The sequence below is a fragment of the Microtus ochrogaster genome, assembly GCF_000317375.1.
Source record: "Microtus ochrogaster isolate Prairie Vole_2 chromosome 14 unlocalized genomic scaffold, MicOch1.0 chr14_random_1, whole genome shotgun sequence".
Lineage (NCBI taxonomy): Eukaryota > Metazoa > Chordata > Mammalia > Rodentia > Cricetidae > Microtus > Microtus ochrogaster.
This window is the reverse complement of record NW_004949096.1, coordinates 11,208,469-11,219,579: the sequence shown is the minus strand read 5'-3', so window position 1 is coordinate 11,219,579 and position 11,111 is coordinate 11,208,469. Positions and strand designations below refer to the sequence as shown.

General features: G+C 37.5%; 1 pseudogene; it reads right to left on the bottom strand.

Moving 5' to 3' along the window:
- Positions 1 to 3,373: 3,373 nt before the first annotated feature.
- On the bottom strand, positions 3,374 to 4,417 carry LOC101983925 (annotated as a pseudogene).
- Between the last annotated feature and the right edge of the window lie 6,694 nt (positions 4,418 to 11,111).

Sequence of the window (11,111 nt, the reverse complement as noted above, 5' to 3'; positions counted from 1 at the left end):
ATGATTTTCTTCCTATTGAGGAGGTTTTAAGTTTAATTAGACAGATGTTTGTTAAAGCAAAGATGTGAGTTTGTTGTGGTTCACAGGCTTTATAGCTGGATAGGAATACTGATGTCTTCCCTCCCTTGACAGATGGCACAGCACCTTCTGGACTATGAAATCTTGACCTCAGCATGAAAGTTTTCAGATCAGTAACAGTTTGAATCAAGTTCTGTTCTGACATATGTGGCATTTTTTTTTTTTAGCAATAGAAACTTCCCTTCACCCTCTGAAAGGAAATCAGGGGAAACAGCAATAGTCTTTATTTTGGTGGGGGGAGTCACATTCAGTTGCTTGTGGAGAAGGAAGTGTATAAGCCTAGAACTGGGGATTTTATTAAACAGTCTATCACTCTGGTGAAGAACATCAACAATCTAAATGGCAAATTTCATTTACTATATTTATTTATGTACATGGATATAATAATGTACTATTGGAATTTTATGTAAATATAAAAAAGCATGATTCCTTAAACATTTTAAACATCCTTATTGAAATTAGTCATTCATCCTCCCCTCTCCTTCTGTCTTGATGTCCATCCTTCTCTCCCAATTTTTTAAAGTGTGCGTATGTGTGTGCTGTCAATGTCTTGGTACATTTGTGTACATGTAGAATGGTGAATGAGGGTGTGTACATGTGTGTATGGTATGTATGATACATGTGCTTGTGTGTACATAGACTTGCAGGCCATAGATGGGTGTTCCACCACTGCTCTGCCACTTATTTTCTGTGAAAGGCCTTGCTTTGAAACAAGAACTCAAAACTTAGCTGGATTGGCTGAGAATCAAGACACCCACCTCCCCCCCCCCCGCCTGGTTCTAGCATTACAGATGTGCCTGAGTTTTCTGAGGCTTGATAATCTGAACTTTTTGCAATATCTGCCAATCTGTAGTGTTGACTCTGATGCTATTCTATTAACTTGGACATTGTTTGCCATGGCTACTCTATGTGAGAGTTCATTAGATTTATTGTAGGTGCTAGCAGTTTGTCATATCTTCTAAGATTGTTATGTACATTTTACTCTCTAGTTTTAAAGATAAATACCTGCTAAAAAGAAAGAAATGGATTACAAATGCCATTCAAAACTGACTAAAATAATTTATTTGTAGTAAGTGCATGTAAAGAAGGTGTTTTCAACCAATTAAGAAAAATTACATTAAAAATATGCAAATGCAGTCATTAGAAATCATTTCTGTAATATTTGTTTCAGGGAAAACTTGTTGGGCTGAATATTAGCAAACTGATATGAAAGTATAGGTAATTACTATTGGAAATGCTTACAGATTCTGTTAAAATTATATGTGTGTATACACTGTTAAAAACAGAAGTATTTTTTTGTTGAAAAACATTTTGAATACCATAAAACATGCCACGCTATATTCATGAATATAATACATTCAATGTCATTTTAATGTAGAATTAAAATAATAAAACAACTAAAGAAAAAATTAAAGTTGTGAAAAAATTCATATAAGAAAAACCTAGACAGTGACTGACACCTGATCTCCATCACCGCTTCTTTGCTGCCAACAAAACCAGCTAGTGAATAATACTCACAACCAGTTATAACTTTTAACAGAACTTCACAAACACATACATACATACATACATACATACATACACACACATATAATTTTTCAACAAATGCAAGTTATATACAAATATATGCCTACATAAGCATAAGTCATGTGAGGCGTTAGATTGAGATAGTAAACTGAAAGTCAAAAGCTGTTAATTTCATTATTTAAAAGAAAACAATTTTCCAGCTAAAGGAAAGGCTTTAGTTGTTTCTTTGGGTCTGTGAATTGGTAAAAATTCCTAAAATTATTCCTTGAACATTATAAAACTGCATTCTACTTGAAATACATGCTCAAGAACATTAAAGTTACCAAAACAACATAGAGCAGAAACAGAAAATAGTTGAAAAAGAAGTAATTTAATTTCATGTTATATGATGCCTTTCCTGGCTAGAGTTGAGTAATCCTTCAAGAATATGTCACAACTGCTGGACAGCTTTGAGGATGACCTGTTATTTATGTAACAGACATTGTCAGCTGTTAATAACCTCAAGAAAGTTGACATAACCACCGAGTCCAAAACCATGTACTATTGTGGAGTGAGCTGTGGCGTAGCTGAATTCCTGACTCTTTATGGTGTAATAACATCAAAGAAATAAGTGAGATGAAGACAGAAACTACTATCAGTCTTTGTCTCGACTCTGCTCTCTAGAATGTGGGAAAATAGCGGCTTGCTTATACAAGTAGCAATTTGAGAATTTAGCAATACAATTTATTTTTTTATTTTATTTTAAAAAGCAGTTTCTTTTTCATTTTACATACCAATCCCAGTTCCCACTACCTCCCCTCCTCCCATTCCCTCCACCTTCCGGCCTACCCCCCATCCACTCCTCAGAGAGGGTAAGGGACATTGCTATGAGGAAGGACCAAGGCCCTATCTACTTTGAATAAGGTATTCATCCAAAGAGAATGGGTTCCAAAAAGCCAGTATAAGCAGTAGGAACAAATCCTGGTAACACTGCCAGGGGCACCACATTCTGCCCCAGCCAAACAATTGTCACTCACATGTAGAGGGCCTAGTTTGGTCCTCTTCTGGTTCCTTCCCTGTCTGGCTGGAGTTTGTGAGTTCCCATTAGCTCAGGTAAGCTGTTTCAATTGGTATCCCTGTCATGGTCTTGACCTCTTTGCTCATATTCTTTTGTGTGTGTGTGTGTGTGTGTGCGTGCGCGCTGACAGTTTATTGAGGGTTGTCTGATTGGAGCTCGCATGGGTGGACATACAACATCAGGACTTTTTTTTTATAATAAAAGACAATTCAAAATAAATATGTATTTTAAAAAACTATGTCAAACACTAAAGAATAATTGACATTTACAAATTTTAAGAAAATTATTTAGGATTAATCATTTTTGTTTTCCCCACAAAATAAATAGCTCACTTAACTCTCATTGAGCAGGAGGAGAAGGGTCGAACAGAAATAAAGTCATGCCCATGGCACAGTCATCATGTTATTTCAGTGAGAAAATCTTTACCAAGATTAAGACACATAAAAGTACTGAGAAGGTACGTTAGAATTGTCAGAACCTGCGTTCCGGGAAAGAGAACAAGTGGCAAAGTTGAGAAAAACTTCAAGTGGAAAGTCCACACCCCTTGCGAAAATTAATAAACACCCTCAAACTTACATTTTAAGGTTTCCAATATTTCAATATTAGTCTAACCTCCACCCCCAAATCCAAGCAAACACCATAAAAATTAAGTTGGCAATAGGCCTAGCCAACTCTACTCCCTGTTTAGCCTTTGGAGCCTTTCTAGCCAATGACAGGAATGACTGTGGTGCGGATGGAACCAGAGGAGAGGAGAGCCCCACTCTTCTCTGTGCAGCATGAGCATCTCCACACTGCTCCGTGGAGGACCTCAGTGCTTGTGTGTGCTCTTCCGGCCCATTACAGTGAAGGTGGCAGCTGTCAGTTTCTCATACACCAGGAACATGAGGGCAGCTGTGAGCACGGTCTGGAGCAGCTTGGCTTCAAGGCCTTTGTAGAGTCCCATTATTCCAAAGCGCTTGACTTGCTGGTGAAGAAGATAGAGAACATTCCGAAGACTCCCCAGGGTTCTGTTTTCTGGGTTTAGTCTATGACGTCCAAACCTCAGAATCGACTGCACCGTCTGCATGGGGTACGTGACTGTGGTGGCCACCGCTTTGGCTACTGCCCCAATGAGGAACACATCCAGAGAGGAGAGCTTCATCCGCTTCTTTAAAAGCTGCCGTTTTAAGCCTTCGTAGAACATGAACTGGATGACAGGGTTGAAGACCAACAGCAATGCGGGGAAGGTGCCATTCCACAGAGCCAAGACTCCTTCATCTCGAATAATCTGGTGGAATGCATCGATAATGTCTTTGTAGTTAGTTGGTATAATGTCTTCATTCCGAAATTTTGCCCCTTGCAACTTCAGTCTGGTGTTCACCACCCAGAGTGGAGTCGTCAGCAGCACATTCACCACTCCTGCAACAAATCCAACCACCAGATCCTTTCCTGTGGAAGAACGTTGACCTTTGACCCATACTGCTTTGAGGCTATTAAAAGTGTAGAAATAGACAAAATTGGAGCAGCAGAGACTGGAGATAACTGGAAACCACCCTCGATATGGTGCCAGGAGGCCTTCTTCTTTAATAATCTCCAGGAGCACTGCATGAGTAGTTTTTTACTTTCTTTTCTCATCAACCTGAAGACGAAGTCTAGCAGTATCCAAGGGAAAGAACACTGTCATAGCAGTCACACTTCCCAAGGCTCCGGCCACGGCATGCACCAGGCTTTCGTAGGACAACACAGAAGCCATAATGCCACACTTTCCCCCTCAGACACCGCAACCCTTTGCTCATATTCTTACTCTTTCCACTCTTCAACTGCATTTTGGGAGCTGAGTCCAGTGCTCTACTCCAGGTCTCTGCCTCTGTTCCTAACAGTTGCTGAATGAAGGTTCTAAGGTCACATCTAAGACAGTCATCAATCTGATTACAGGGAAAGGTAAATCCAGACACTCTCTTCTCTCTTATTTAGGGTCTTGGCTGTGGCCATCATTGTAGATTTCCTGAAATTTCTCTAGTTCAAAGTTTCTTGCTAACACCATAATGGCTCTCTCAACCAATATATCTCTTTACTTGCTCTTCATCTCTGGCATTAATCCATCTTGACTATCTTGTTCCCTTAAGCTCTCATCACTCCTCCCCTTCTTCCCTTCTCCTTTTCTCCTGCCCCGCCTCTTCACTCACCTCCATGCTCCCTAATTTCTCAGGAGATGTTGTTTATTTTCCCTTCCAGGGGGATCTATATATGTTTCTTCTCTTAGGGTTCTCCTTGTTACCTAGCTTCTCTGGAGCTGTGAACTATAGGCTGTTTATCCTTTGCTTTATGTGTAATACCCATGAATGAGTGAGTATATGCCATGTTTGTCTTTCTGGGTCTGGGTTACTTCATTCAGGATGTTTTTATCTAATTCCATCCATTTGAATGAAAATTTCAAGATGGCATTGTTTTTTTACTGCTGAGTAATACTCAGTTGTGTAAATGCACCATTTGCTTTATCCATTATTCAGTTGAGAGGCATCTAGGTTGTTTCTAGGTCTGGCTGTTACAAATAATGCTGCTATGAACATAGTTGAACAAATGTCCCCGTAGTATGATTGAGAATCCTTTGGGTATATGCCCAGGAGTGTAATTTTGTGGTCTTGAGATAGGTTGATTCCCAATTTTCTTAGATACTGACATATTGATTTCCAGAGTGGTTGTACAAGTTTGCATTCCCACCAGCAATGGAGGAGTATTCCCCTTACTCCACATCATTTCCAGTATAAGCTATCATTGGTATTTTAGATCTTATCCATTCTGACAGGTGCAAGATGCTATCTCAGCATTGTTTTGATTTGCATTTCCCTGATGGCTAAATTCTCTGAAAATTCCATACGATTTATTTTGATCTTATTAGATCCTACTCCTCATCCTAACTCCTAGATTAAACCCTACTTGTCCACTCCCACTCAAATATATGCTCTCTTCTAATTGCTTTTATAATTTTCCAGCCCAGATTGTGTGTCCGATATGTTTATGGTTTTGGAGCCATGCACAGTATCTCAGATAACCTTCTTAGGGCCACATTATTAAGGACAACTTAATTACTCTCCCTCAGAAACTATAAGGTGTCCATAATGCCTCAGATACAGTCAGGGAAGATGTCAATATTGTGGATTTTATTTATTATTTCTTTAGTAATTTGACAGTAATAATATCAATGATTTTCTTCAAATATAAAATAATCCTATAAACATATAGTTTTGTTTTGATAAAAATAAGACTAAGATGATAATTTAGAGCTTCACTGGTTTCCTGAGTACAGATATTCTTCTTTTTGTGAATTGAAAATGAGCCAGAGAAGGGGAGGTAAACATGGTCAAAATTCACAAAGAATAACAATAAAGCTATTTTATTTATCCAGACGATAACCATGTCTACCAGGAAAACTTTTATTTCTCTTAGAATGTAACAAGAATCACTTGTCCCTTGAATCCCAGTAGACATCAACAAGACAGTATGATGCTGGCAGCCTCAGCTCATTAAGCTTTCAATATCACAGTATGAGATATGAGTGCCACTGTTTTTCACATAGTATTGCATTGAAATAAGAGCCATGGAGGAATATGGAAGATTCATGTTCAGAAGGTATAGTGATCTGAAAAATGCTATCCCACATATTATTACTACTTTATTTTTCTATGTAAAGATAATTATATTTTAACACATACTTAATTCCATGTTTCTTGGGTGAATAAAAGAACACATTTTGTTTTGAATATAACACTAGAGTTGTCAAATCACAATAGAATTCTAACTACTATGATATGTGTACTATGTCTGAAACATTTTTTAGGTTATAGGAAGAATTTAACCTCTCAGAAGAGTAATTGGAAAGTAGAAGTCATGTTATATTTAAATATCAGAAACCCCTATATCATATGCCATAATATCTGAATACTAAAAGTAGTGGAGTTCTGCAGTACCACTTCCACTGTGTTGCTTTTGCATGTTATAGATTTCAAAATAACATTGCAATTTCCCAAAGAATAACCAAGTTGAAGCCTTCCTATCTAGTGTAAGGTGGATGGAATACAAATTAAATGGTGATAAAAGTTTAGTCAGAACCTGTCATCCTTGTCCATAGCTTCCTGATTACTATGTGTACCCCAGTTTAAACTCACATGCTTCTACAGAACACAGAGATCACATCTGAGAGGAGCATGTGGTGTTTATCTTTCTGGGTCTGAGTTATCTCACTCATAATGATTATTTCCATATGCATCAATTTACTTGTAAATGTCAAAATTTCACTTATCTTAAACTTCAGTAGAATTGCATTGTGAGAATATATCACATTTAAATTACCTTTATATCATATGATACATATATAAATTGTTTATGGTTCATGGTTATTAATATCACAACATGTTTTGCATTGTGATTATTATATGGTGAGGGGACTTTCTTTTGGTCCAGTGTCTTTTTTTTTTGTAATCTTCTTGTATGTTCATAGGAATATCCTTCTTTAGATTGGGAAAGTTTTCTTTTATGATTTTGTTGGATATATTTTCTGTGACTTTGAGGTGGAATTCTTCTTCTTCTATCCATATTATTCTATGTTGGATCTTTTCAAGGTGTCCCAGATTTCTTAGATAATTTGTTTTAAGAATTTGTTGGATTTAATATTTCCTTTGGGGGCTGAGTGGGACTTGCAATTTGCATGGTTTGATCAATGGAGTGTGGCTGCTGGAGCACCCTACCTAAAAGAGGCTTGCCAGTATGGTCAATTTTCTGGATAGGTTACACTTACCAAAATTAAATTAAGACCTGGTGAACAATTTAAGTAGAGCTATAATCTGAAAGGAAATAGAAGCAGTCATCATAAACATCCCCCTCCCAAAAAATAAATCAGGGCCGGATGACTGCAGCATAGAATTCTGCCAAAACTTCAAAGGAGAGGAAATAATTATACTCCTTAAAGTTTTCTACATAATAGAAACAAACAGAACAGTGTTAAACTCTTTTTGTGAGGAAGCAGGTACCCTGATACTGAAGCCATGTCAAACAAGAAAGAGAATTACAGACCAATTCCACTCATCAACATCAATGTAAGTATCATCAGTAAATTACTGGCAAACTGAATCCAAGAACACATCAAAAAAAAATATCATCGACCATAATGAAATAGGCTTCATCTCAGAGATACAGGCATGGTCAATATACAAAACTCTAACAATGTAATCCACTATATAAATAAACTGAAGGAAAATAAAATCTATGTGATCCTCTCATTAGGTGCTTAAATAGCATTTTTTCAAATTCCAACACCCCCTCAGGATAAAGGTCTTGGAGAGATAAGCGATACAGGGAACTTATCTACACATAATAAAGCATTATACAACAAACTGACAGCCAACAACAAATTGATGGAGAGAGACTCAAAGTGATTCCAAAATCAGGAACAAAACAAAGCTGCCCAGTCTCTCCATATCTGTTCAACGTAGTTTTTGAAATTCTGGCTAGAGCAATAAGACAATAAAAGGAGACCAAGAGGATTGAATTTGAAAAGGAAGAAGTCAAACATTTGCTTTTTGCAGATGATATGGTAGTATACAAAATGTCCCTAAAATTCAACCAGGGAACTCCTAGAACTGATAAATACCTTTATTAATGTGGTAGAAAACAAGAGCAACTCAAAAAATTTAGTAGCTCTTCTATAATTAAATGATAAATAAGCTGAGCTGGTACAGCCCCTTTGCACGTCAGTGTGGTAATTTCTCAGAAAATTAGGAAACAACCTTCCTCAAGACCCAGTAATACCACTTATGGGTATATATCCAAAGGATGCTCAATCATGCCACAAGGACATGCGCTCAACTATGTTCATAGCAGCATTGTTTGTCATAGCCAGAACCTGGGAACAACTTAAATGCCCCTCGACCGAAGAACGGATAAGGAAAATTTGGTACATTTACACAATGGAGTACTACACAGCAGAAAAAAATAACAACATCTTGAATTTTGCAGGAAAATGGATGGAGCTAGAAAACAGTTTTTTTGAGTGAGGAAACCCAGACATAAAAAAGACAATTATCACATGTATACACTCATAAATGGTTTATAAGCATAAAGCAAAGAAAACCAGTCTACAAATCACAATCCCAGAGAACTTAGACAACAATGAGGAAACTAAGAGAGACATACATAGATCTAATCTACATGGGAAGTAGAAAAAGACAAGATCTTCTGAGAAAATTGGGAGCATGGGATCCTTGGGGGAAAGTTGAAGGGGAGAGGGAAGAGGCAGAGAAAAAAGTAGACTCAATAAAAATCTATTAAAAAAGAATTAATTCACAAAAAAAAGAAATGAAAGAATGATCACTATTCACAATAGCCACAAATAACATAAAATATCTTGGAGTAACACAAACCAAAGATGTGACAGACCTGTTCATCAAAAACTTTAAGTCTTTGAAGAAAGAAAATAAAAAAGATACCGAAATTGGAAAGATCTCCCATGCTCTTGGAGAGTTAGGATCAACGTAATAAAAATGGCAATCCTACCAAAAGCTATCTGTGGATTCAATGCAATCCCCATCAAAATACCAACAGAATTTCACAGACCTTGAAAGAATAATACTCAAATTCATATGGAAGAATAATAATCCAGGATAATTAAAACAGTCCTGTAAAATAAAGAAACTTCTGGAGGCATCACCATCCCTGACATCAAGCTCTATTATAGAGCTGCAGTAATGAAAACAGCTTGGTGTTGGAAAAAAGAAAGCATTTTCAACAGAATGTGCTTGCACACCTGGATATAAATAATAAGAAGAATGCAAATAGATGCATAGCTATCCCCATGCACAAAACTCAAGTTTAAATGCATCAAAGACCTCAACATAAATCCAAACACACTGGACCTGAAAGAAAAGAAAGTGGGACATAGCCTTCATTGCATGGGCACAGGAGCACACTTCCTAAATATAACACCAGCAGCACAGATACTGACAGCCACAATAAGTAAATGGGATCTTATGAAACTGAGAAGCTTCTGTAAAGCAAAGAACACAGTAAGACAAAAAGACAGTCTATTGGAGTCTATTGGATGAGAAGAGATCTTCACCAACCCCACATCAGATAAAGGACTTATCTCCAAAATATATAAAGAACTCAAATATTTAGAGATTAAAATTCCAAATAATCCAATTAAAATGGGGCACAGAACTAAACAGAGAATTCTCAACAGAAAAATCTTAAATGGTAGAAAAACACTTAAGGAAATGTTCAACATTCTTAGCCATCAGAAAAATGCAAATCAAAATGATTCTGAGATACCATCTTATACCAGTCAGGATGGCTAAGATCAAAATCACTAATGATAGTTTATGCTGGAGAGGATTGGGAGTAAGTGGAGTATTCTTCCACTGCTGATGAGAATGAAAACTTGTACAACCACTTTGGAAATCAGTATGGCAGTTCCTCACAAAATTGGGAATCAACCTATCTTAGGACTCAGCAACAGCACTCTTGGGCATAAACTCAAAGGATGCTCCATCACACTACAAGGACATTTGTTCAATTATGTTCCCAGCAGCATTATTTGTTAATTGCCAAAACCTAGAAACAACCTAGACGTCGCTCAACCAAAGAATTGGTAAAAAAAAAAAAAAATATTATGGTACATAAACACAATGGAGTACTATTCAGAGGTTAAAAACAATGACATTCTGAAATTTCCATGAAAATGTATAGTACTAGAAAAACACACTCAGTATGAAGTAACCCAGAGCCAGAAAGATGAACTTGGTATGTACTCACTCACAACTGGACACTAGTTGTAAAGCAAATGATAACAAGCCATAACCCTCGAGAAGCTAAGTAACAAGTGAACCCTGAGAAAAACATATATATAGGTCCACCTAGACAGGGTACAAAGACAAGATTTCCTAACATATTAGAGAACATGGGGTTGGGGGTATAAGGCAGGTCAGGAGGGAAGGGGGGGGAGAGAAAGGGAGTAGGAGAACTTGAGGGAACAAGATAGTTGAGATGGAGGAAGGACAGAGATGAGAGTATCTAAAGATATATTATGATTGAGAGAGCCATGTGCTAGCAAGAAACCTGGAACTAGAGAACTTACTAATAGTCCAAAAGGAAGACGCCAGTTAAGACCCTAACCAAGAGAGGAGAGAGTGCATGAACTTGCCTTACCGTGTAGTCAGATTGATGAGTATCTTAAATGTCACTGTAGAACATCCAGAAACTGATGGAAACAGAGGCGGAGTCCCACAGCAGAGCACTGAGCTGAGCTTCCAAAGTCCAGTTGAACAGTGGGAGGAACGAGAATATGAACAAAGATGTCAAGACCATAATAGAAACACCTAATGAAAGAGTACCTGAGCTAATGGGCGCTCACCAACTCTGGCTGGCCAGGAAAGAAACCAGCATAGAACGAAACTAGAACCTCTAAATGTGGGTGACA